Source organism: Eubalaena glacialis, chromosome 6 (genome assembly GCF_028564815.1).
Source record: "Eubalaena glacialis isolate mEubGla1 chromosome 6, mEubGla1.1.hap2.+ XY, whole genome shotgun sequence".
Classification (NCBI taxonomy): domain Eukaryota; kingdom Metazoa; phylum Chordata; class Mammalia; order Artiodactyla; family Balaenidae; genus Eubalaena; species Eubalaena glacialis.
In genome coordinates, this window is record NC_083721.1 from 80760468 (window position 1) to 80786252 (window position 25785).

Below are 25785 nucleotides of genomic sequence, written 5' to 3' on the forward strand. Positions count from 1 at the left end.
ACAAATCTAGAATTCTAAATAGAAGCCTTTCCCAGAATCCCCCAGCTATTTTCCTCAGATCCCCCTACAGCCCAGGGTATCCCATATCATCGATTCTTTTCTAGAATACGATGTTCTACCTGCTATAAACACAGAGGAATTCCAAAACACAAGGGAAAGTTTCCCTTACCTGCTCACCATTCTCCTTTCTGAGTGTGCAACAGGATTCCAGGATTCAAACTCAGATCCCTGTGGAGCCCGTGCAGGCCCTTTAAGACATAGGTGCACACCCTTGACTAAGCGAATTTAGCTTCCCCTACCTCAAAGGGTTGATGTGAAAATACAATAAGATCACAGAAGAAGCCTCTTGCACCGGGGTAAGCAAGAGCAGCTCAATACTATGACTTCTTTTCCTCAGAAATGCCCATAACACTGTTCATTGACACTTTCTTTCTGGTCCTTCAATTTCAAGAACACTTCCCTCCATGACAAAGGAGAAAGAAGGAAGCAATGCAATTATTGGCAATCTAAAATCCTCATTCGTCCAAATCTTCTTCCAATTTCTCTTCCTGCCACCTTCCAAGAGCTGAGTCCTGCCCTTGCTTTGCCACACATTTTATTAGCATTATTATATCCTGTCCATTGCCAACGAAATCAGCTCAAGAAGACAGGAAGAATATTTTTGTTCTTCTTAGTTCTTAGTCCACCCTAGTTACCAGTGCCCATGCTTTAAATGGAAACCACTGATTTTTAAAACTCATTAAAATATGCATATTGATTATAAAAGGAAAAAGTTTTCTTCTTTGCATAGGACTCACCAACTGAGGAAAAATATCTTCCCTCTGATGAGTGCCCTGTAGAACAATGGAGAAAGCACTAAACTGGAATCAGGTGACTGGATTCTGTCTTCAGTTCTGTTTCCTCAATGTTCCCACCTGTGGAAATGGGAGAACGAGGTTGCTTATGAATCTCTAGGATCTTACCAGCTGTAGAACTTCCCAAGTTTATGAACTTACTGGGTAAACCATACTGGGAATACCAGGCTTGAAACCCGCAAATCTAGTGGCTGACCTCTGTATCTCCTAAGCTGCCAGTCAGCTCCTGGCACTTCTATTTCACTAATGTGCCTTAGAATGATGAGGAAAGAGAATGCTGGTACCCCAGTGTTCATACCTCAGCTTTTGGGGGGAATATAGCTTCATCATAATATCAGAAGTGAAAGAGATAGATCAATTAGATACTCACATTTTAGGCAAGAAAAAACTAACAGCAAAATCTGAACTACAATAAATAAAAAGAGACAAGGCATATGAGTTTGGAGATAGATTTCTAACTATGGGATCTAGTGGCCGCTGTGAACCTTAGTTTCCTTGCCCAAAAAATGAGAGCCAGTGAGCAGCAGAGGGCTGGACAACCTTGATGCTTCCTGGGAAGTCCTCATTACTGGCTTTATTTCATTAAGAACTATCAGTATGGGCTTCCCTAGTGGCGCAGTGGTTGAGAGTCCGCCTGCCAATGCAGGGGACACGGGTTCGAGCCCTGGTCTGGGAAGATCCCACATGCCGCGGAGCAGCTGGGCCCGTGAGCCACAACTACTGAGCCTGCGCGTCTGGAGCCTGTGCTCCGCAACAAGAGAGGCCGCGATAGTGAGAGGTCCGTGCACCGTGATGAAGAGTGGCCCCCGCTTGCCACAACTAGAGAAAGCCCTCGCACAGAAACGAAGACCCAACACAGCCATAAATAAATAAATAAAAACAAATACTTTAAAAAAAAAAAGAACTATCAGTATTTTGGATTCTTCAATATATATTCCAACAGACAAGTATTCCAGGGTAGCTGGTTGTTACAAAATGTGTCTTTTGTAGACACAGGGGAAATCCACATACCAGAAAAATGACTACTCCCATTTTCATTGCTGTCATTTGAAACATTATTGAACCAATCATACAACTGTTTTGTGAATATGATCCCATTCAATCTTCAAATACCTGTACAAGTTCAAAGTTGAGAGAGACCTTAAAAATGACCCACTTCAACTCTTCCAACTGACAGGAGAAGAACCTGGGGGCCAGAGGAGGGAGGTGGCCACCCAGGAGCGCACCATTAGTGAGTGGCAGGCAGCCCAGGGCTCAAGTCCAGGGCTCGCTCCACTGGACCGAGGTACGGCCACTGTAACAGAAGAGGTCACCGACACTCACTGGCCAGAGACCTGCCATCAGCCATGCAATCAGCTTTGGAGGAAAACCAGGACTTACACACCCAGACCTCAGAACACCCGCTTCAAAGCTCTTGCATAAACACATGAAAGGATGCTCAACATCACTAATCATTAGAGAAATGCAAATCAAAACTACAATGAGGTATCACCTCACACCGGTCAGAATGGCCATTATAAAAAATTACAAACAATAAATGCTGGAGAGGGTGTGGAGAAAAGGGAACCCTCTTACACTGTTGGTGGGAATGTAAATTGATACAGCCCCTATGGAGAACAGTATGGAGGTTCCTTAAAAAACTAAAAATAGGACTACCATACGACCCAGCAATCCCACTACTGGGCATATACCCTGAGAAAACCATAATTCAAAAAGAGTCATGTACCAAAATGTTCATTGCAGCTCTATTTACAATAGCCAGGACATGGAAGCAACCTAAGTGTCCATCATCGAATGAATGGATAAAGAAGATGTGGCACATATATACAATGGAATATTACTCAGCCATAAAAAGAAACGAAATGGAGGTATTTGTAGTGAGGTGGATGGAGTTAGAGTCTGTCATACAGAGTGAAGTAAGTCAGAAAGAGAAAAACAAATACAGTATGCTAACACATATATATGGAATCTAAGGGAAGAAAAAAAAAAAAAAAAGGTCATGAAGAACCTAGTGGCAAGACGGGAATAAAGACACAGACCTACTAGAGAATGGACTTGGGGATATGGGGAGGGGGCAGGGTAAGATGTGACAGGGTGAGAGAGTGGCATGGACATATATACACTACTAAATGTAAAATAGATAGCTAGTGGGAAGCAGTCGCATAGCACAGGGAGATCAGCTCGGTGCTTTGTGACCACCTAGAGGGGTGGGATAGGGAGGGTGGGAGGGAGGGAGACGCAAGAGGGAAGAGATATGGGAACATATGTATATGTATAACTGATTCACTTTGTTATAAAGCAGAAACTAACACACCATTGTAAAGCAATTATACTCCAATAAAGATGATATAAAAAAAAAAAAAACAAAAAGAGTCATGTACCACAATGTTCACTGCAGCACTATTTACAATAGCCAGGTCATGGAAGCAACCTAAGTGTCCATTGACAGATGAATGGATAAAGAAGATGTGGCACATATATACAATGGAATATTACTCAGCCATAAAAAGAAATGAAATTGAGTTATTTGTAGTGAGGTGGATGGACCTAGAGTCTGTCATACAGAGTGAAGTAAGTCAGAAAGAGAAAAATAAATACTGTATGCTAACACATATATATGGAATTCTAAAAAAAAAAAAAAAAAATGGTTCTGAAGAACCTAGGGGCAGGACAGGAATAAAGACGCAGACGGAGAGAATGGACTTGAGGACACGGGGAGGGGGAAGGGTAAGCTGGGACGAAGTGAGAGAGTGGCATGGACATAACATACACTACCAAGTGTAAAATAGATAGCTAGTGGGAAGCAGCCGCATAGCACAGGGAGATCAGCTCCGTGCTTTGTGACCACCTAGAGGGGTGGGATAGGGAGGATGGGAGGGAGACGCGAGAGGGAGGAGATATGGGGATGTATGTATATGTATAGCTGATTCACTTTGTTATAAAGCAGAAACTAACACACCATTTTAAAGCAATTATACTCCAATAAAGATGTTTAAAAAAAGTTCTTGCATATAGCCCAACAGCAGAAAGAAACTAAGTTGGGAAAATGGAGTATAATCAAGGTGAGTCCAGCAAAGCAATGTGTTTCCTGAGAGCTAGCGCTCTTGACGGGCATTCGAAATTTCAAAGCCATCTCACTGAAATGAGAGAAAGGCATAATTTCCAACTTGCTGAGGGGATGGAATGTGAGGAGTCCAACACTGGCTCTGTGGACAGTGAAATCTCAAAAAAACTAAATAAATAAAAACAAAAAGACCCCACCTCTAAGCCCCAGGAAACCTAAGCTTCTCCTTGCAGAGGGAGATATCAATCATAACAGTTTCTACAACAGCAGCAAAGGGCAGCAGACTTCCCAGATTTTCAAACTTCGCTGAAAGGCAAAGCTCTCCACCTTGGGCCTGGGGCGGTGTTTCAGGCACTGGCTAGCTTCTCTCCATGCACAAATGAACACGGTTCCCCTTCTCCATAGTCAACGTTTCTTCTAACAATTTTTTTTCTTCTTTTCCATAAAGAGAACAAGCAGTTCTGCTAAAAAACCACTGTGAAATGATTGAAGTTCTCATGCAAACAAACCATTAGCAGAGTTCAAATGCAATTTAAATTACCAGTTGTTAAAGTGCGCCTCGATTTCTCCGCAAGTTTCCAAGGAGAATTACATACTATACACCATTTAATTGGTTGTTTTCTATTTTTTAACATCCATTTATTCCCCCCCATTTTATTTTCAGAAGTGTCTATAAAAGCTTCCCTTTAAAAAATTATACATTGTTGGATAGATTAAACCTGAAGATTGAAAAGTAGCAGAGAAACAGCTGCAGGATTACGCAGCTCAGCAGAAATTGATCGTTTCCACACCACAAGACATGCAGAGTTTTAAAATCTTAGGAGTCACCTGATGGTGCCCTCACTGTTTACAGATGAAGACGCTGAAACCCTGAAAGGGAAAGGAAGGCTTGGCCCAAGTCCTCTCACTGGCCAGTGACAGGTGCCAGGTGAGAACTCCCTACCTTCCAGCCCCGTGCTGCCTCTTCCCACTACCACATGTTGGAGGAGATGATGGGAAATGCTCAACAGATTTAACTTCCACCTGTAATTTTTTTCTTAAAGAAAATATGAAGTCATCTTCAAATACATCCCTGACCTCAAAAGTGCAGCTGGCCAATGGCAAATATCTCCCCAAAAGGGAGAAAGAGAAGTAAAGGCTGATGAATGAGTATAGTCAAAGGAGCTCCAAATGAGCAGATTCCTGGCAGGAAAAGTCAAGACACTCTTCTAGACTCATTAAACAAGTTATGGGACATTAAGACTGCCGATTTCCACTGCTTTATCTCGCCCAGAACTTGTGGCTGCCCTGGAATGAAGGGATAAAGGCAGGTCTTGTCACTTCTGTAAATGGAAAGGATTTCTAGAGGCCATCACAAGTACAGGGCGAAGTTCAAGGCTTTGCTATGGGACCTGTGTAAATTATTTAACCTCCCTGAGCTCAAGCTTTCCTGTCTTCAAAGTGGGGCTAATATCACCTACCCCTCAGGGTGTATGTAATCATTTCTTGGGATGCCGTACCCAGCATGCAAAGCACAGAGCCTGCAGGCAGTGTGCATTAATCAATGTTCACCCCCTCATCTTCCAAAGTTTCTATCTACAATTTCTCAAAGCCGATGGTTCTGTGGTTCTAATTTATTAGAACTATAACTGAGTCTTATAAGCCATATATGCTCACTAGGTCTGTTAGATACTGTGTGTCCCCTGACTGTAAATTCATTTATTTTGTCATCTAAAAAATAAAACAAAATAAAATACATGCCTGAAAACTTACACATCCAAGCATTTGCCACCAAAAGCAAACTCTTTGGAACTGCTATCTAAAAATGTCCTTCGAATCCAATTGATGAGCCAGACAGTAGTAAAAACCCCAATTTAATGCCCAAGACCTCATTTAAACTGCCCATCAGCCCTATGAAAAAGATTTCCCAATTGTCCACTGAGGAAACTAAGGGTCAGGGAGGTCAAACAACTGTCTAAGATTTGGGGGCTAGTAAATGGTAAAGCCCAGACTTGACCCCAAGTCTTCAAAATCAAGCTCCACGACCTGTGTTTTATTATTTTGCAGTTAAAACTATACTATGGACAGCTATTCTGCTAGAGGCAGAAATATACCTGAAAAAAAATCTTCTGCTATGTTCACATTTTAAAACAAAGTCTGAACTTTCAAACTAAAAAATGTTCACATTAAAAGCAGATAGATCCTTCTTGAATGTCACCTTGCTGTTATGTTCTTTTTTTTTAATTTATTTTATTGAAGTAGAGTTGATTTACAATGTTGTGTTAACTTCTGCTGTACAGCAAAGTGATTCAGATATATATATGTATGTATATATGTATATTCTTTTTCATATTCTTTTCCAATATGGTTTATCACAGGATATTAAATATACTTCCCTGTGCTATACAGTAGGACCTTGTTGTTTATCCATTCTATATATAATTGATTGCATCTGCTACTTCCAAATTTGCAATCCATCCCTCCCCCACCTCCCCTTCCCCTTGGCAACCACAAGTCTGTTCTCTATGTCTGTGAGGCTGTTTCTGTTTCGTAGATAGGTTCATTTGTGTCATATTTTAGATTTCACATGTAAGTGATATCATATATTTGTTTTTTTTCTTTCTGACTTACTTCACTTAGTATAGTAATCTCTAGGTCTATCCATGTTGCTGCAAATGGCATTATTTCATTCTTTTTTATGGCTGAGTAGTATTCCATTGTGTATATATAGCACATCTTCTTTATCCATTCATCTGTCAATGGACTTTTAGGTTGTTTCCATATCTTGGCTATTGTGAATAGTGCCGCTATAAACATAGGGGTACATGTATCTTTTCGAATTATAGTTTTGTCTGGATATACACCCAGGAGTGGGATTGCTGGATCATATGGAGAAGAGGGAACAATCCTACATTGTTGGTGAGAACATAAATTGGTGCAGCCACTATGGAAAACTGTATGGAGGTTCCTCAAAAAACTAAAAATAGAAGCTGCCATATGATCTTGCTGCTATGTTCTTAAGTGAAATAAAGAGCTCAGAGCCCTGGCACTAAGCAGACATCTGCCAGGTGAGAAGCAGGCCTGAGAAAGGTTAGCAGTGAGCTAATATCAGGGCAAGTCAAAAACATTATTCAAATGTCTGGGCTCATGATCAAATGGATCACGGGTAATCCTAGTATGAGCTTCTGAACACCCCCCGGCGCAACTGTTAGCTGCCACGATGTCAGATGCCCTGCATTCAGAGGTGCACAAAACAGGCATTTGCTGGCACCTCCTGTCCTTAAGAAGGCACAGTGTACGGGCCTCGCAGATATAGGCGCTGAGTCAGACATGCCTTAAGCTCTCAAAGAGCTCACAGGTTCAAGAGGGACACACTCACCCGCGACAAGACAGAAGGAAAAGTGTGCAAAGTACCAGTACGTGCAGTGTCCTTTTGAGGGTCAGGAAGAGCTCTGCCGACGATGACTTCTAAACTGAGCCTGAAGACCCAAGAGGATTTCCACGTATGAGGAGGAGGGAAACAGGCCCAGAGAACACAGTGTGCTAAGGCCTTAAGGAGATGAGTTCAGGGTGTTCTTCTTGGGGAAAGTGACTAATCTGGTGAGGCCAGTGGCAAAAAACATGGAGGGAAGTGGTGGGACATGAGGCTGGAAAGGAATGCTGCGGCCAGAACATGGAGGACCTTGTGTGCCAGGCTAAAACACTGGCACTTGAGACTCATGGCTACTGCATTTTGGAAAATGACACAAGAGAAAGCTAGATGGAACTGAATCCCCTTCCATAATCAGCTTCCAAGCACAGCAAGGGTGGGAGTGTCTAAACAAAAGCTTCCTCTGGAGGGACCCCTTCTCTGTGGCCCCACTCAGAGAAGTCAGAGGAGTGGGTGACCCTCAGAGTTGCCCCAAACCCACCCCTCCACTGACACTTTCCTCTAGTCTGGAACACTCACCCATGGAAGACCCAGAAAAGAAACCAAGTCTCGTGTTCCAAACAGGATTTCCATTCTGCCTTTAGGGAAATGTCAGCACTACCCAATTTGATGAACCAGAAGAACACAGGCTAAACACAAGCTCTAGCCTCTTTTCTGTCACTCAAGAAGCAGGAGCCAGACGCCTATCCACCACATACTATGTGTGCTCAAAGCTCCATATCACAGAGCTCCCAGCCAGGCTGGCACCACGTGACTGGGGCCTTGTAATGAGCCTGAACTGAGTGATGTCACCAGTGATGTTACAAGGAAACCTTTCCCTTAAAGGAGACTTTGTGGCAGGTCCCATATGTCAAAGGCACAGGCAAGATGTGACCCTTCCTGCCCTTAAAGAGCTCCCAGTCTAGAAATAGAGATAAAACATAAAGTAGGTGATGGCAGGTGCCATAGAAGAAGCACAGATAACAGTACAAATCTTCATAACAACCTGTGGGTTGGTGTGATTATTTGTACCCACTTGACAGATGAGGCAACTCATCAGGTTAACTGACCTAACAAATCACACAGCTAGGAAGCATCACAGCCAAGACTCAAATCCAGATCCCATGCCTGTAAGCACCATACAGTTATACTTTATTGCCTCCTGGCCCACTGTGTTGTGAGTTAGCAGAACAGAGAGATCGCTTCTAGGGGAGTATGGACGGTAGGCAACGGATGGTGATCAGAGGTTACTTCATTCAGAAGGTGGCATCTGTGCAGAAGTTTACAGGAGGAGCAGGAGTTCTAGGGATGAAGATGGGAGAGGTCATCTCAGGCAAAAAGAACAGCATGAGCTACAGCATGAAGATGAGAAAATGAGTGAGCGGGAACATCAAGGGTGTTCAGAGTGGATAGGTACTGCTATCTGGTTATGATGAGCCCTGGGTAGCAGGGGCAGGAGTTTTTGCTTAAATGCCAAAAATACCAGGAAAATATTATGAATAACAAAATAAGTGAATTTAAAGTCAGGGAAATACCGCTGAATATACTAAGAAAATAATAAATGTTTCAAAACAGGACTGTGGCATGGTCTCAGGTTTCCTTGGGATTCTGTGCTTCGGTGCTAAGACCATGCACTAACCTTTCAGGACCTGGGCCAGAGTCAGGAATAAAGGGCCTTCAGGTCCTTTCAGGTCAATGTACAGCGGGACACTGGACCCTCTGGAGGTTAGGACTTCTATACCTATCTCATAGATCCTGACCTTCTCAAGAAGAGTTTCTACAGATAATGAAATGAATTCCAGGCCCTTGCTGGAGCATAAGTACCCCCCAGCTGGTAAAAAGAGCATGGAGTACAGGACAGGAGTTATAGAATCAAAAGATCTTACACTTGATTCTTGGATTCTCCACTAATTAACTATGGAATGCTGAGCAAGTCACTTCCTTTTAACGAAGGCACAGTTTCCTCAGTTGTAAAATGGAAACGATCATACTTACATAGCTAGGTTCTTGTGAGCATTAACAAGGAATCTGTGAGATTAAATATAAGGATATGTGTTTCTACATGTGGGGTGACATGTTTAGAATAGGTGCTCCGCCTGAAAGCCACCACATTGATAGAAATAGTATAAAAACTGCCCAATCCTCCTGGTGAAGTATCTAAATCTGGAATTGTCAACAATTTTTCCCCCTGTTGAAAATTGAGCTATATTCCCCAGGCAAAGTCATTACATCTTTTTGTGCCAAATTGTTTTCATCTTTTAAATGACCCAGTAATCCCACTTTGGGCAATATACATAAGGGAATAATCCAAAAGGAAAAAAAGAAGGCAATTTGTTCAGAGATGTTATTCATAGTGCTATTTCTAGCTCCTTATATATCCCTCTATTATAGCACTTATCTCACTGTGCTGTAATTATCCACTCCCATACGCCTCCAAATTATCTTTGAATCCATCCCCGGCACCTAGCACAATGCCTGGCATACAGTAAGAACTCAATAAATGTTTGTTGACTAAATGAATGGGTAATATACAAGAGAAATTTTAAAAGAAATTCAAGTGAGCAAAAACAAAACATTGTTTTTAAGAGATGATGCTAAAAGAGGTGTAAAAAAAAAAAACAGAAAACAAAACAACACTGGCAACTAAAGACTGCAAACTATTTGAAGAGGAGTTTGTGAAGAAGCCTCAGGAGTGAATTTCAGATGATTTCATCTATAATCTCTGAGCATCTCCAGGCTTAGGCCAAGTGCAGTCTAAGATCGCCATGAGACACCCCGGGAAAAGAGGTCACATGCTAGGTCACTTTGGCCTGGTGGCCAGAGCACGAGGCTCGGTCAGGAATCTTGGATTCCCAAACTGACTCAGCCACTATCTAACATTGACTAATCACCTAACTTCTCTGAGACCAGTTTCTCCATTGAAACTTGGAGTACTTACAGGGGAGTCCAGCCCATTAAAAGGAATTACAGGGAGCAGGGCAAGGGCCAGCAAGTGTGAATTCAAATGTAAATAAAAGAGGAGGGCTGAGGGGTACCCTTGGACCAGGGTCCCCAAGGCAAGGTGGGGCTTTGAAGCCCCAGCTCTTCCGGGCCCCCACTGAGCCTTCTAAATCCATCTGACGGGGTGGTTGAAGGCGCCTCACCACAGAGTTTACAGGAGGCAGGAGTCTCTGCAAGAACAGAGGACACATCAAGGAAAAACCGTATGTTAAATATGGCCCATGAAGTCAACATCACTCTGATGTTCCGTATTCTTGGTGGGAAAGAATGCTTTATACAAATACCCAGAAAGAGCAAAGGAAGCGGCATGTTCTGCGGGGCTCATCGTGGGGCGTTCCAGCAGATCTCAGCCAGGACGTCAGAGGCAGGAAGCCACTGCCCTCCGGTCCTTGGCCAGAAGCTCAAGGCTAGAAACCAAAGCGGGGAGCACTCAGACTCCTTAGTCCAAACCAGCTGCAAGTCTGTGCACCCCACTCCACCTCCATCGGGGTCTCTCAGATTGCTGCCCACTTGAGCTTGACATTTCTCTGGAGGAAACTGCACTTGACATCCTACAGAGTTAGACGATCCCACCAAAGCATGTCATGAACCCATCCCCTTCTCTCTGGTTCCACTTCGACTACCCTAATCACTGTGATTACCACCTTTCACCCGGATTATGGCTTGCTTCTACTCCTTGCAATGCATTTCCCCCACAGAAGTCAGAATGATGCTGGTAAACGTAACTCAGATGCTTCCCATCACACCTCAACTCAGCTCCAAGCCCCTTCTCGAGCTCACTGACACCTACCAGCCACTGCCTTGCCCTCATCTCATGCTTCTCCCCCAGCAGTCCACTACCTTCTGGCACACTGGTCTCCTCTGTTCCTCAAACACAAACTCATTCCCACTCCACAGCCCTGGCACTGGCCTTGCCCTCTGCCTACAATGCTCCCTGCCCAACCCCGACTTTCCCATGGCTGGCTCCTTGTCATTCAGATCTCAGCTTAAACATCACTTCCTGGGCTCTTCCGCATTCCCTCACGGGCAGAGCACCCTCTGTGAACCCTCCTAAGCGTTACTTATTATTCTCTGCTGTTTACATGTTCATCTATTATCCGCCTCCTCCACACAACCCTACTAGAATGTAAGTTCCAAGGGATCATTGTTTTGTGTGTCTTTTTCTTCACTCTAAACCCAATACTGGATCAGCGCCCAGAGCAGTACGAGGCACATAATTGGGAATCCAATAAAGACTTAATGAAATTAGATGAATGCATGCCACAGATGGCAGAAGCCTCAAAGGCTGCTTCAAGGCAAGTAGCCCAGCACTGCAGCTAACATCCTGGGCTTCGGAGTCAGACGCGGATCACTGATGCTTGCACTCAGGAGCTGTAGGAGTTCAGGCAAGTTTTCCCACTTCTCTAGGCCTTATTTATCTCAACTAAAAAGGGGACAACAGGACTTCTCTGGTGGCGCAGTGGTTAAGAATCCACCTGCCAATGCAGGGGACACGGCTTTGAGCCCTGGTCCGGGAAGATCCCACATGCCGCGGAGCAACTAAGCCCGTGCGCCACAACTCCTGAGCCTGCGCTCTAGAGCCCGCGAGCCACAACTACTGAGCCCACGTGCCACAACTACTGAAACCTGCACGCCTAGAGCCCATGCTCCGCAACAAGAGAAGCCACCGCAATGAGAAGCCCGCCCCCCACAACGAAGAGTAGCCCCCGCTCGCCGCAACTAGAGAAAACCTGCGTGCAGCAACAAAGACCCAACGCAGCCATAAATAAATAAATAAATAAATAAATAAATAAATAAATAAATAAATAAATAAGGAAAAAAAGAAAAATAACATTAAGGGTGGGGCGGGGGGGACAACAGCACCTGCCTTGTGGGAGGGTGGGGAGAATTAAAGGAGATAAACCATGTGGAGCGCCTAGAGCAGGGCTCAGCACAGACGAAATGTTCGCTGTCATCAACTGCAGCCCCATCTTCCAGGCGGGAAAACTGAGACTCAGAAAGGTGCATGCGTCTTCACCCAAGTTAGACACTGAGTTAACAGCAGAGTCAGGTTAGAAAATTCCCTTTTTACTCTCTGTCCACTGCTCCACAGACCAGTTATTCCTTAGACAATAATAATAACAAAAATACCTGATATCATGTCATCGATTTATATATTCTGCCTTGTTCCAGAAAAAATCTGAAGTACCTGACAAAAGATGCACACTGTTCATGATTTTTTTTTAAAGTAAGAAAATTGGGAAGGGAGATGGAAAAATAAGGTGAAGGAAAGGGACAGAAATATAAGCCATATGTCTCATACCATTTGCTAGAGGTGAGCTTCACATTTGGCTCTGAGCTTCCCAGAGGCCAATATAAACCAGAGGGAAATACCTGTGTACATATGGTCCTTGGGAACACTTGGTTACTGAAATGTCACAGCACTGTGTGAGGAGGTGTCACCACCCAGGTGAGAATCACCCTGGTTTTTCACACTCTTGCCAGCTGAATTCCACCATCTGCTTACTCCTGATCACATGCACTCTAAAGCCACACGACCTGGGTTCAAATCCCAGCTCCACTACTGATTGCATGATGTTGGACAACTTATTTATTAATTCCTCAAAGCCTCAGGTTCTTCTGCTATAAAATGGAGATAAAAAATAGTACCTAAATGGATAAATAAAATGTGGTAGTATATATACAATTTATTACTATTTAGCCATAAAAGGAAAGGACATTCTGACACATGCTACAACATAGATGAACCTTGAAGACATTATGCTGAGTGAAATAAGCCAGTCACAAAAGGGCAAATACTGTATGATTCCACTTCTATAAGATACCTAGAAAAGTCAAATTCATAGAGACAGAAGGCAGAATGATGGCTGTCAGGGGCTGGGGGAGGGGAGAATGAGGAGTAAAAGTTTAATGGGTACAGAGTTTCAGCTTTGCAAGATGAAAAGCATTATGGAGATTGGTTGTCCAATCTGAACTGGTTGTCCAATACTGAACACTACTGAGCTGTACACTTAAAAATGGTTAAGATGATGGGGCTTCCCTGGTGGCACAGTGGTTAAGAATCCGCCTGCCAATGCAGGGGACACGGGTTTGAGCCCTGGTCCGCGAAGATCTCACATGCCGCGGAGCAACTAAGCCCGTGCGCCACAACTATTGAGCCTGCACTCTAGAGCCCGCGAGCCACAACTACTGAGCCTGTGTGCCACAACTACTGAAGCCCGCATGCCTAGAGCCCGTGCTCCTCAACAAGAGAAGCCACCGCAGTGAGAAGCCCGTGCACCGCAACGAAGAGTAGCCCCCGCTCGCCGCAACCAGAGAAAAGCCCGCGCGCACCAACAAAGACCCAACACAGCCAAAAATAAAATAAATTTAAAAAAATTTTTTTAAATGGTTAAGATGGTAAAAATCATTGTGTATTCTACCAAAATTAAAAATACAATTAAAACAATAGTACCAACTGAATCACTTTGCTGTACAGCAGAAATTAACACAACATTGTAAAACAACTATACTTCAATCAAATAATTTTTAAATAAATAAATAAATACCCCCCCCCCAAATAGTACCTACTCACAGGTAGCTGTAGTGATGAATCAATGTAGGTCAAGTGCTTAGCCCAGTGCCTGGCACCCAGAGAGCAGTCAATGCATGTCAGTTCTCCTTATGGGCAGTAATAGCATTCCCATTGGTACTACCAACCCTAACCTCTTGGTGCCCATGGTCAGCATCACAGAGGGAAAACATCCCAAGGCTCCATGCTTCAAGGTAGGCTCCTCCCACCTGGTGAACAGAGCCTACAATCACGGCCCAGGTACATCGGGGAGGAGGAGGTGGGGTGCGTGCAGGTTCCCGGGAGGGAAGTCCCTGTCTCCCCCGTGCTTCAGAGCCGCTTAGAGAGCTGCTTCCCCTCCCTTCCTCACCGACCACACAAGCTCAGGTGTCAGAGCACTTTCTCCCCTCTATGGTGATCTGTCACCTAACACCATGGGCATCAAAGCACTTCTCCAAAACACATCTCCAACATCTTTCCTCCACTAGAGAAAGGGGCCCCCAAGCTGATCAGAAACTGATCTGACTACGAAGAGTTACTCATTAGGGCCGTGTAACATCTGGGGGACTGTAGTAGGGTGGTGCCCTCTTGGTCTCTGTCGAATGCTGCTGGCACATCAAAGAAGGCTAAAGAAGTCTCTGTGTGTGTGTGTGTGTGTGTGTGTGTGTGTGTGTGTGTGTGTTTAAAATCTATTCAGAATCAGGGCTCACCTATGAATGGGAATTATACTCCAGAATCCTTGCAGCTTTAAGAATAGTGGGAGAGGCTCAGATGGAAAGCCCTGATCAGTTTCTTTCAAGGCCTGTGCATAATTTCACCTCCACGGTAAAGCTGAAATAAAGGCCTCCACTATTCAGTTCCTCCTCTTGGACAAGCTATCATCCTCTTTCGGAAAGAAAAAGATAACAGGCAGCAAAGCAGATCGGAAGGTAGCAGTTCACATTCAAACAATATTCACATGACCCAAAGAAGAAAAGGGTAAGTAGAAACCAAAGAAGAAAAAAAAAAAAAGTGAAATTAAAAAACCATCAAATTCAGACCTTTGAGTCCATGTAACGTGATAGAAAGAGGTCTGACCTGGGAGAACTTGGCTCCAGTTCTCAATTTCTCACAAATTAGATCAATAAGTGTGGGCACCTCTGGCATCCTGAGTCCCAATTTCCTCATCTGCAAAATGGGCATCTTCTCTGCCTTTGTCTGAAGGGGCAGCTTCCACGTAGTAGAAGGAGGAATGACCCGAGAATAAAAAGATCTGGATTCCAATCCCACCTAACTAGCCATGTACCTGCGAGGCAGGTGAGCTGCACTCCTGGGCCTCCCCCGCCCACCATCATGCTGTAAAATGAAACAGATCAATCAAATCATCCCAACTCCGGCAGTCCATCAGATCTACACAGTGTCCACACGCCAGGTGTTTATTGCAGAGTGGATGCCGTGCAAATGCTATACAGAAACCTTCTGCGTACTCTTAAGTCCAACCATAACTCTGCTTTTCAAGATAAAACTCGCCCTCCCCAAGTGTCCACAAACACCCCTTCTGGGGTGTTGCTCTAGCCCTAGCAATCAGACAGACAACAACACTCCCAAATTACCTTTTTCCCCAAATTAAGTTAGGCCTCAGGTGGGAGGAATACCTCTCTAATTTTTAATATACGAATAGAATTTTTCCTCAGGCATAGCCCGTCTCTAAATCCCACTGTGAGAAGTATTACCCTGGGAAAGCAGCTGTCCACACCCCAAATGAAAGCAGCTAGTGCTCCCAGCCACATGCCCCATCACCATGCAAGCGAACCAGCCCTCGGGACTCTGAGCCCTGGGTCTGCGGGCAGAAATGTCACTGGCTCTGGCAATAACGATATACTCACGCGCCGTCAGGCCCCACAGGCAGCTGGCCTTCTGCTGGTCCTCACTCTCTCTCACACACCCTAAGTCCCACCGCAAGGAGGTGGTCCCCAGGCCCGAGGGGAACAGCACTGAAACCTTCTCTCCTCGGCTCCCAGAACAAGGGGCAAAGGAATGGAGGGGGAGGGGCGGGGGGAGGGGGCGACTTTGTTTCTGGAAACAAGAATTCAAATCCTGCTTCTCCTAAACCCTGAGTCACCTCCTTCCCTTCCAATAGATCAGTGTGGTGGGTAAACATTTCCATATATGGAGAAGCAGGCTGGAGGATGTCAGAAAAATCACCCTTCTCTCCTCTGGCACTTGAAGAACATGCCCCACTAAAGACAGAATTCCTTACTCAGAGTGAATGATTAACCCCCAAAGAAGTGGAGTCTCAACTGTTCCACAGGCTCTCCTGTTACAGGAAAAAGGCTCCCCTGTCCAGACAAGGAAGTGACTGGTTTGAAAGGTTTTAAGTTCATCTTAGGAATGGGGCCATCTAGAATGCAACTACATTTATGAAGTCAATTTATTAATGGGGGGGGGGGGTGTTTAGGGCGATGCACCTTAAGAGGTCACCAAGAATCCAGCCCACAGTTCTTTCAGTGGCAGATGAGTACGAAAACAACCCTTGGACCCCAATCCCTGACCCCCTTGGGCCTAGAGTCCTCTTGGGAACTTAGTTTCGCATGAGTTCTTCATAGGACAGACACCAGGCAAGAAGACCCAGAATAAAACCAGACTTCCAGGAGAAAACTGGAGGTGGGGCGGGGGGGAGGGGGGGGAGGGAGGGTGGACAGAAGGGTGACATGCCCAATTTAATTTGTAAGTTTCATTCCCTTCGTTTGTAAGATTAATTCTCACCCGAAGGTCCTGAAAAGTGTCCAATGACTAAATTGAACCTGTGGAGTCAATCAGGGATGAATCTGGTCTGAAATGACTCCAGACTGAATTAGAGAAGAAAGGAGAGAGATGAAATGGCAGTGTGGGGCAGTCGGGGTCTGCTCAGAGAAGGAATCCGTATCTTGGCTTCCTAGTGGTTCTATTCCTTAGCACGATCTTATTCTACTGTTGGCTGTAAAGGCTTTCTGTAGGTCAGATGAGCCATTGCTCAGAATCATCGCCCACTTGCTGCTTTTTGGGGCTTCACCATGAGGGTGCTTGATCTCATCCCAAGGCAACCTTCAAGCAATAAACACCACTGGTCAGGGAGCAAGGGGACCCAAGCCCTAAGCCCAGGTCAGTCACTCCTTACCACTTTGGACAAATCTGTTCTCCTCTCGTAGCTTATATTCTCTCATCTACAAATTGGGTAGATATCCCAAAATGGTCCAACTATGTGCTCTAAAAGCAGCTTCTGTCCAGCCTATCGAACAGTCCTGACATTTATTTTGATCACTTGCTTTCTATTTTTGCAAGCACGCCACAAGTACCTGAAAAAATGGCCAACACTTCTTATTCATTGCACGTTTCATAAGTAAACACAAATATAAGTGATTACTAAATGAGGTAAGGAAACAGGATCAGAAAACCTTCCACCACATGCCAGAACCAGAACTCAGCACAGAATTCTTGCAACACAGTACTCCCTCATTTGGTCCTCATTTGTAACTGACACTAAACCAGCCATCAGACTTAGTGTTTCTGTAGAAAGACTGTCATCCTTTCAGGAGCTCAGAGTTCCTTCCAATATTCCAACAGGAGCATTTCAGCAGAGGAAAGAGGTATTCCATGGAAAACAGCTACCCAGGGATGACCTGGGAACTCTGTAAACCAAGGACCAAGGAGGGAACTACAGAGACAAGAATGAAAACCAGAATGAAAGGTCTAAAGCTACCTTCCATTCTGTTAGTAGCATTTGGAGATCAGTTTCCATATCCACAAAGCAACCCTTCATTCCTTAATGTATGTGTGTCTTTCTTCCTCGTGACCCCTGACAACCACTGGCTCTGGGATCTCAGGGGAAGAAAAGACCATAAAGGCCACCGAGCCCAATGTCTCTCCTATTTATGAACCAAACCCTCCCCCCATGGCATCCCTGAGGTCTCCAGTGAGGTGGAGATCATTATCTCCTGCAGCTGTAAATTCCATCTTTCCAACAGAAAGTTCTTCCTTATATGGAAATAAATATGGCTTCCGGGCCTTCAACCTCTGCCTCCTTATTCTGCTTCTTTGAACCATACAAACAACCTATGTCTGTCTCATGGGTTTGGAACTTTTGTAGGTGAATGTGGCTACAGAAACAAAGCTCTCCAAGATCTCATTCCTCGGTCACCCTGGCTGCCTCCTGCCAACTTGAGGCCCATCCTTTTTGGATTTTTCCAATAAGCATTAGTGCTTAGCAACCCATTCTGCATATGTACTGCTGGCCTTGTGGGTTCACAAGACGTACCCTATTAAATCCCAGTCACTGAGAAAAGAGAGAAAACAGACTTTGAGATCAGTTCCTCATCCACCTGGACCCCATCACCCACACCACATTCCCACCCTTTGTGGACGAAGCTCAGGAATGCAGATCCCCTCCCCAGCTCCCCACTCCTGCTCTCCAGCCTGGCCAACCTAAAACTGTCTCCAGGATACAGGACTGTTTCAAGGAACATTAAGAGCGAACTCTGTAAGAAAAGAGCACCTTGCCAACATAAGTGCTCTCAGAATCACAAAGCGGCCTGCAGGCAGGGCAGCAGGGCCAATTTGCTGATCACAAGGCTGGGAGCTCGTGATCCCTGACAACTGCCGGCACCGTTCTCCTCAGTGTCCTTTCAAAATGGAAAAAAATGTTCTTTTCTGCCACAGTTCTCACGTGGCACTATTTGAATTCAAGGTATGTGTGATAATGATGTCTCACATTATTGCATTCTTTACAGTTTAGTAAGTGCTTTACCAGACAGTCTCATTTAATCCCTACTGACAACTATCCCTGGAGGATTATACCCACTGTAGCGATAGGAAAAGTGAGGCTCAGGGAGGTTAAGTATATTCCCAAGGTCACACCGATGGTAAGTAGTGAAAAGAACGCTGGTTTAAGAGTTAGACTATTTAAGATTCCAGTTCCATTCTGCTGCATATGAAATAAATGACCTCTGGCCAACTGTTTGACTTTTCTAAACCTCAGTTCCTGCAGCTGAAAATTAAGAGATGAAAACAGCCCCTCTGCCTACCTCTCAGAGCGGTTATGAGCATCAACTGAGATAAGGCTAGTGAAAGCCCTCTGGAAAATGGGTAGGCATTACAAAAGTGTAGGGGATTATGGTGATTACTTGTCAATGACTGTGCATTCCATTACAAACACAAAAAGCAGCGAGGTCATTCTCAAGACAAAGACACATTAAGGCTCTGGGAATTGAAGGGAAATGATTTGACGTTCTGCAGGGTTCTGTCTATATGCTACTCATTCGTGCAGCTGAAACTCAGCAGCAACTGTCAGATTTTCAGCCCCACGTCACAAATGTCTCCAGGACTGCTCAAGACAAACTCGCCCTTTTTGGCTACAAGCAAATGCCAGGCCAAAAGGAGGTAATAGAGATGGGCGCTGGGAAGACCCCCTGAGAGTCTCAGTTCTGAAAACGTGACCTGCAATGTTTTCCTTGGAGAACTTGTTAGAAACACAGGCTCCAGTCTCTCTGCAACAAGCCCGTAGGGAAAGAAACGCACGGTACGGAGCTATTTACCAGAGGACACTAAGGAAGCTCCCGAGCATGAATTAATCAAGGGAACAGGATATTTCAAGCTGCAGATTCCAAAAGAAATCTCCAACCCATTAAACCTCCGGCCCAGCTCACAGAGGCTCAGCCTGGCATTCGGGCAGCCCAGGCTGCAGAGAAGCCCGTTTACATACCAGAGGTCCTGCAGCAGTTCACCAGGAGCCAGAAGGCACCCAAGAAGATCTGAGAGCTCAGGTGGGAGCCTGGCTTCCTTCAGGCCTCCCCCAACACACTAGTCATCAGGATTCTCTTCAATTTCTGCAAAGATCCAAGTCATCCATGGCATTTATGGAGGGGTCGGATCTTCCCCAGAAATCCATTCTCAAGGCTGATGCACACACAGCTCAATGATGACTGTTTTCTAGTTTGCATTTGATCATCTGCTTCCTTGTGCTTAACGGTGAAGGAAGACCCTACATTATTTTGTTGCATAGATGTGTGATTCCTACCATGAGTGTGTGCCTGCATCCTCAGGGATGCTATAGCAAAGGGCTTTGAGATGCAAACAACTTCAAGGAGCTCACAAGCATGGAAGAGAAAGGCTGACCATAATACAGGACAAGAGACTTCAGTAGGGTCCCCCTCGATGGGAGGGATGGATTTCCGGGTCAGCTATTAAGAGGGTAGGACAGGAAAAGGGGGAGGTGAAGGAGTAAAGGACATTCCAGGCAAAAGGAAAGATTTGAGCCCAGGCGTTAAGGAGCTATGTCCAGTGAACAGCAAGCTTAGCGGATGTGTAGGGAACTAGTGGGACAGGTGGGCAGGTGAGCGGAGACAAAGAGTAGCTCAGCAAGGTAAACTGAAGCCAAATAATAGCTGGAGGCTAAGGTGACTGGATTCTAGTTCTAAAAACCGTCTTTTTTTGAGAAACAATCTTTGATCACACCATTGATCATATTTTAAAAAATAGTCTCTTTGGCTTCTCACTGCTAAATAATAACAATAACAACTATAATTTATTGAGTATTTCATCTGTGCTGAGCACCGAACAAAGCAGGCTGCATACACTGTCCCATTTAACCCCATCAACAACCCTGTGAGCTAGGCAGTCTGGCTCCCATAATACAGATCAGGAAATGAAGGCTTAAAGGTAAACTGTGCCAGTCTTAGAGAAGGAAAGTGGGAGAGGCCAGGATTAACTAACTCACAGTGCAAACTCAACCCCTTGCAATTCTAGACCATACTCTCCAATTTCTAACCTTCTTCTTTCCTACTGCGCAGACTCTTCCTATCCCATTTCTATGAGATAAAATCATCCTATCACACATAATAATCCTATATAACAAACATAATGATCTCCAAAAACAGTTGACAAAATTCCTTATTTGATTCTGTTTCCCCACAAAGCCCTTGGAGTCAGGAACCTTGTCTGTGTTCTCAGCACTGTACACACAGTGGACAATCAATAATTACATGTTATTCAGTTAGACAACATCTCTGAAGGTTGGGCCGTCGAAGTAACACAATACTGGCTGTAATTTCCACTCTCTTCTCCATAGAAATGGAACTAATCTCAGCGAGGGTCCCAAGATCCAAAGGGGAGACATAGCCAAGTTGAAAGATACAGGTCAAGAATCATGTGCCTGGAGCAGCCCGAAGGCTCTGCAGCTACTCAGGGGATGCGTGACTCTGAACCTACAGCCAGGTGCTCCAAAGGCCCATCAGAAGGAGGTGGACAGGACACATATTTCCTTGACAAAAGGAAAAAGCTCCGGGACCCTCACAGCTGTGACTGGTGCTATGCCACTTTGCCTTTCAGCCTTAGTACAAAGACAGACTGGGCCAGCACAGTGGTTTTCAAACTTTTCTTCCCTAGCAGTAGAGCTTTTCCATTATGCAAAATGCATTGTGGATGCTTAGCTTGTAACGAAGATAAAAGCAGAGCTGCTAAGACTGGGCTCCAGAGCCCCCTTCCCTCCTACTCTTCTGACCATTTGTTGCCTCCCTACCTCGCAGCCCAACCCCAAGGACCCTCTCGGAGTCTCCCAGGCTCAGGGGAGCACAGCTTGAAAACCAGCAGCCTCTGAGAGCTTCATAGTACCTTCCAGCTCTGATTCTAGTAACTTCCAAGGTCTGAGATGTACCTCCTTTTAAGCAGCTCTCCATTTTTACCAGTGAGACAGGCAATATATGGTGTAGCAGGGAAGAAAGAGGTCTCAAAGTAGAAAACTTGGATGATAATCTATTTAAAGACCTGTGTTCTCAGAAGCAAGTTATTTAAATCTTGCTAAGCCTCAGTTTTCTCATCTGTAAATGGGAAATAATATTGTTATCCACCTAATAAGGCGTTTATGAGAATTAACTAATTTCATGCATAAGTTGCTTAGCAGAATGCAACAATAAAAACTGTGTTATGATCACTCCATCTATAAGTCCATCTATGTCCACAGATGAAAAAGCAGGTAGCACTGCATCCAGGGCAAAGAAGATGCTCAACAGGTGACAGAGGTCCAATTTTTTCCTTCCTTGCTCTCATGGACATTTCAACCTAAACAAACAATATGATGGCAATAAAGAGCTAAAGGGAAGAATACATTTCATGTCCCAAATTCCCTACAGATCATCTTTGAAAATATTACATCTTGTCTCTGGAAACTTTGAAACTCATGGCCATCTCAGGCTTCCAAGGATGTCAATCAAGACAGTCCAGGGTGGAGAAGGTGAGTTTGAGAAAACCAGGTCACTGGCACAGGAGAAAGTGTGAGACTTGGTATCCCAGGATCTGGCTATAAAACTATTATCATTTTTATTATAACCTCAAGTAAAAAGTTGAACCACTGAAAAAAATAACTTAGAATGCGCCCAAAACTTGGGAATCACCTCATCTTGAGGCCCCTGCTCCAACTACAAGACTCCCTGTCTGTCACCTGAGTTTTGCCCCAGGTTCCCTGAACATCCTGAAGGTGCTGCCAGGTTAACCCCCAATTTCATCCCAACTTTCGCAGGTGACCCCTCACCAGTGCTCTGAACTGCACAAAAAATAATGTCCAACTTCCTTCAGGCCAGCACTCATGGCCTCCAGGATGGGCCCCAACCCATCTTTCCAGGCACACTTCCCATTATATTGTCATTAAGGGTACCAGGCAAGAGTATACCCCCAATTCCTCCCAACTCCAAGGTTTGGCCATGCTTCCCCCAGGACTGTGCCTCCAAATCTGAGTGCCAGATCTCTTCGCTGTGCAGTGGGGAAGAGGAACCCTTGGGAGTGTTTTGTGATCAGGATGTAGTCAACAGTGTCTTCACTGCCCCATCCTTTCTCTAAAGACGGTCCCACCAACTACTGGTCCATAAACATCCACACCATGGGAAGAAGAAATATTTGTGTATTTCTTTGTTGTCAACAAAGCTTTTCACATGCCGCACCTTTTTAAACGCTTCTTGTAAGATACGACCATGACACCCACTTTATAAATGAGGAACCTGAGGGTCCAGAATATAGTCAGGAGCTGAGCCGGTAGCCAAGCACAGGGCTTTGGCTCCAGAGCCCTTACACACTACACTCTCCCCCAGGAGCTGAGTGCAACTGAAACCCTGCTGTAAAAGGTGCTGTTCTCCCGGCCAGCTCACTGCATGGCCCTGGGCACATCACTTTCCTTCTCTAAGCCATAAAATAAGGGCTCTGAGGTCATCCCACACATCTACATACCCCTTTCCCTCTCCCCTTGAAAGATTTCTGAAATAAAACCTTACAAGGGAATTACCGAGGTAACGTCTTGTGTATGTGTTTGGTCAGTTCCATCCCAAGCTTTCCCTCCCAAACTCCCACACCCAACCGGAAAGAAGGAAGAGTGACTGACCCGAGTGTCAAAAAGCCACCAGGACTCTACAGGACACAGCACAGGGAATGCAGTGTGGCAGGATCACCATAGAGACCACAAGCTGCTCCCCAAGAACAACTGCAGTCATGTTCACAGTGCATGAACCTTGTCAGCAGATTGCTGGTTTGATTGGCAATTTATAATAAGCTCAAGATGCACAAGCATTAATGTGGACAGCACAGTATGCATCTTACATGCCCCATGGCCTATGGGTTCCACGAGGGAGGGCAATGGAAAAATCCCTCTTTCCTTCAAGATTCTGAAGACATTAGCACGTCTTCTCTCTTTAGCACGAGCAACTACAACTGCTGCCTGACCGGAACACTCCCATCCGGATGTGAAGACAGTATCTGTGGAACAAGCTGCCATGCCCTCTCTGTGCTTTCTCTTAAAGTCCAAATGCTGACTGCCAGGCTCTCCCAGGACCATAGGATCCTAGATCTGGCAAAACTCAAATAGCAACTGGTCCAACTCCTGTAAACAACTTGTCTGGGGGCATTCATTCATTCAAAAAGCATCACTGATGTCTCCTTAATGCACAGCGATAGGATGAGGCTAGGTTTCTGCTCTCAAGAACCCTGCGCCAATATCTTCAGTGGCTTCTCAGTGGCCACAGAATAGTCCAAGCGCTTTATCTAATATCTCAAGTTTCTCAATAACTTGGACTCAAATCTTCTATTTCCACCATGAACTCCCTCCTGCTCCCACTCAGCACACATTCTTTGCTTTATTCAGACTGAACTCTTAGCTCTTGGTGCTTTTGCTTGACCTACTACCCTTCCCCATGCCAAGATCAGTTTATAGATAATCCTACAAGACCTACTGGTAGTTCTCAACTGGAACAAGATCGCTCTTTGAAGAAAGGCAGTTATTTCAGCAGTGTCTCATGCATTACAGGGAACCGAGCATCTCTGGCCCTGACCACTGAATGACAACGGTGGTCTGGCCTCCAGCACTGAGATAACAAAAAACACTCCACCACATTCGCAAATGTCCCTGAAAGTGATGTTACTGCCCCCCAACGGACAGTCACCGGACCACTGTCACCTGCATGAAACCTCCCTTGCTTCTCGGTCCTGCCAGAATAGTCTCTCGTCTCTGGATTTGCTCAGCCTGCTACCTAGGACATCGATGGTGACCTTCCTCGTACTATTCTCACTACGTACTTGACATACTCCCTTTCCAGGGAGGGCTCCCAGTGGGAGCGTCCATGACTTATCTCTGCCCCTGGTGCCAAAACTAGCACAGCACCAGGCTCATAGCAAGTGTTTAATAAACATTTATGAACAAATTACATAAACAAGACAACTGTCCAGGGCATGACTCTCAGGAGGAGATTAAACCGAGCTGGAAAATTACAAATCAACCAGTGCTGTCAATACTAAGGAGAACTCATTGCAGGGGCTGAGACTGAGCAAATGGCCTGTTTTTCGGTATATTAAGTATAGTAATGTTATACATTTTATCTAAATAAACAAATATGAAGTAGAACACTCTAGCAGTTATATTACAGTATTATAATTAATTATACATATTAAGTATCTGGGGATAATAGCCCTGGGCATTTTTAAATGACTGTCAGTGGCTGATACATTCTCTCAATTGGCTCCAAGTTCCCTTACACCCTCTGAAGTGCCTTCCTGTGCCACAGAAGCAGACTGCTAAAAACTACATTTCCCACACTCCCCTGAAGCTAATAAACTAGAATCCAGGAATAAGATGTACTTGTGTGAGACTTAGAAGGTGGAAGTGAGGCTAAGGCCCCCTGCTGCTCCTTCGTCTGGCAAGCTACACCTTGTAATCATAAGTCAAAATGCCGCTCCGTTTGCTAATCCAATGTCCCGCCGCCAACCATGAGGACATTGAGAAAAACGTCAGAGGTCTCTGTAGGGGCTTCCTAATCCCATCTCCCTTCTCCCCGGATTGCAGCTGTGGAATAAATTCTTAAACTCAATTGCCATAGATGTAGCCTCCTGGCTCCCACTGCTTCAGCCTTTCCAACAATTTTGTTAGCATCTCTTTCGCAGAATTAATCCCTTTCCACTTAAATTATGCGGAATGTCTTTCCTGCACTTAAGCCTGAAACACACAGGAAGGGGGGAAAAAAAAACACAATAGATCAATTAACTGATCATCCATTCGTCTATTTCTGATCTGATCGCGACCTCTGTCTGTCTATACCTAGACCTTCTCCCTTGCCTGTGTGAAGGGGAGAAAAATATGTCACTTTACTGTAACGAGCCAAACAGACCTAAGGGACATAAGTAGCAGGTGTCATAAACTAGTTGATGATCAACAGAAACTCTAATTCTTATAAAATGAAGCACGCTTATAGCATAATTACTAACTCTTTCCTGAGAATTCTTTGGCTTGACCTCTTTGTTTTCCAGAACTGCCACTGAATCCTTCAGTACCTCAAAGGCATACCGGCTGCACACCTAGCCCGTCTGCTCTGTGCAGCCCCACAGAAAAGGCCTCCAGAAATGTCTGTTCCTGTCCTTGTTTCCTTATTTGTAACATAGGGATAGC

The 25785-nt window shown here is 44.9% G+C and overlaps 1 protein-coding gene across 9 annotated transcripts in view; it reads right to left on the reverse strand.

Annotated features, from left to right (window-relative positions):
• The window catches only part of LPP (LIM domain containing preferred translocation partner in lipoma), a 693922-nt gene that overhangs the window by 622977 nt on the left and 45160 nt on the right, over positions 1 to 25785 (reverse strand). For 3 of the 9 annotated variants that reach the window (XM_061194348.1, XM_061194351.1, XM_061194349.1), the window contains one exon: positions 798 to 914. The exons of 3 other annotated variants lie outside the window; for them this stretch is intronic. The gene's annotated coding sequence lies outside the window, so the exon portion shown is untranslated. Of the gene's footprint in view, positions 1 to 797; positions 915 to 15721; positions 15842 to 25785 lie in introns of those variants that run through there. 3 more of the 9 variants (XM_061194347.1, XM_061194352.1, XM_061194354.1) reach the window with 2 other exon arrangements.